Genomic DNA, 2,288 nt, shown 5'->3' on the forward strand with positions numbered 1-2,288 from the left:
CCCAATGAGAATTAATTTTAATGATGTAATTATTAATTTGACCATAATAACACTGAATCCGAAATGTAGGTTTTATGTAGAACTTGACATTTTACTTTCAATCTGTTTTGGCTTTATCAAATATAGAACATTAATCTCTACAAGTTAGAAGTAGTTTTTAGATTTAGAAACTTTGCAAATTGGTTTAGTATTTGTTACTCTTCTTAATACAGACTTGATTATCATTTGATGACAATTGTGCTTATGACTTAATGAAAACAATATCAAAGTTTAATGTTTTAAATGTGTTTATTTATAATGATATTTCAAATAAACTCTGTTTATGAAAGGGGAAATTTTAAGTTTATTCCAAAATACTGCTTATGTTGTGCTACAGCTTTTATAAAATGCTCTTTTGCTTTACCATAAACTCACCTCGACTTTCAGTTTACAGAGGGTAACGATTCATTTAATATCTTTATTTCATTATTCAAAAATAGGCTTTGTAAAAATGTTAACCTATATTCATATTACACACTGAATTTTATTATAAGGTAAATCAAATGTCTAATTTAGCTATGCACAATGGCTAATAGCATAACAGTATATTTAAAAAAAAATCACTAATTATTTATTGCTTAAATTCATACTATTGCTGTTCATCTTATTGCATAGGCACTTCATTACAGAGCCAGCCTCATCCTGCATACTGAAACTCTACTTTCCCACATTCTTACTCAAACTGAAGCTCTGTATTTCATATAAAGTAGGCAGATTTAATAGTCTGCAAATTTGGAATGTACAATCTTCACAGGAAAATGTGAAAAACTACTTTTTAAATGCTTTTTCACTGGGCAAGGTATTGTCTCAAGCCAGGCCCACCATGGAAGCACTGAGATCCCACAGTCTGCAGGCTGCAGCATCATCCCTACCCTGAGGAGCTGCCTCTTTGGGGGCACAATCACTGTAAAACCACCAAGAGAGAAATTAACCACAGCCGGAAATTATCATAATTGAACATCAATGGTCAGAAAACACTATGTGAATAAAAGCTTTAAAAAAAGTGGTGAAAACTGTTTGTTGTTTTCCATTGTGAACTTATTAAATGACAATGACATCCACTGCAAAACAAGGATCGCTGTCTCAAGTTTGTCATCAACATCATACAATTTGGTGCCAGTGTATATGATATCATGGGAGAGGTGGCAAATATTAAATCTTGCTGGCTGTTGTGATGCTGACTTTAGAAAGTTTGTGTACATCTCTCACAGGCCTTGAGCAAAATCTTACTAGACTGCATTTAACACACGTGACAGAAGCAGCTACTGACCTGTAGTAAAGGCCGCTGGTATTCTGCAGACTCTCATCCACTGCGCAGTAGATGGTGGTCTGCGCACCCTGCCAAGGTGTTTTGACAAAGAAAAAAAGGGGCATGAACAAAAGCCTCTTCCATAGAGACAGAGAGGGGAAAAAGTGTCGGCCCAGCTCAGTTTGGATCAACCCAGGATGAAGAGCATAAGTTGTCACTCCTGTGCCTGAATGATAGACAGGGAGAGAGTTTGCAAGCAGCGGGTTAGAAATATAGAAGTACAGCGCGTTCAATGGATTAGCATATTATAACGACTGTAAATCCCCTACAGCCTTGTTTTCATCTGCATTAAATTCAACATAGCGTCTGACCCAGTGACTCTTAATCCTGGTCCTGGGCACATTTTGCATGTCTCGTATAGAAGTACAGCGCGTTCAATGGATTAGCATAATATTATAACGACTGTAAATCCCCTACAGCCTTGTTTTCATCTGCATTAAATTCAACATAGCGTCTGACCCAGTGACTCTTAATCCTGGTCCTGGGCACATTTTGCATGTCTCCATTATTTAACACACCTGATTCAGATCATCAGCTCGTTTTAGACCATGAACTGGGTGTGTCAGATAAGGGAGACATACAATGGCTGTTTCTCAAATCGAGGACACAGAACGCACCCTTATGAGAATTGAAATGTGCTGCTTTCTTGCTTAACTGACCGGATAGTCACAGCATAAGCAGCGGCCAATGAACCATAAATATAACATAACATTACAAACAAATGTCATAACTTATTAAAACATTTCATACTATTATAGATATTATTTACTTATAATTGCATATCGTTTTATTTTACAGCGTTATATGTTTAACTATGACTATGTTAAGATTCATTTTAATATGCCAATAAAAATACTGCAGACTTTCTCCGGGTCTTATAACTTTATTAAAATTAAGCAAAACAAAACGATAAATGTTTACTTTCAAGAGCCGTCAAGTA

The 2,288-nt window shown here is 35.7% G+C and overlaps 1 pseudogene; it reads right to left on the reverse strand.

Annotated features, from left to right (window-relative positions):
* Positions 1 to 340: 340 nt before the first annotated feature.
* LOC107750506 (retinol dehydrogenase 11-like) overlaps positions 341 to 2,288 on the reverse strand; it is a 12,486-nt pseudogene continuing 10,538 nt past the window's right edge.

Source organism: Sinocyclocheilus rhinocerous, unplaced genomic scaffold (genome assembly GCF_001515625.1).
Source record: "Sinocyclocheilus rhinocerous isolate Xijiao unplaced genomic scaffold, SAMN03320098_v1.1 scaffold19, whole genome shotgun sequence".
NCBI lineage: Eukaryota > Metazoa > Chordata > Actinopteri > Cypriniformes > Cyprinidae > Sinocyclocheilus > Sinocyclocheilus rhinocerous.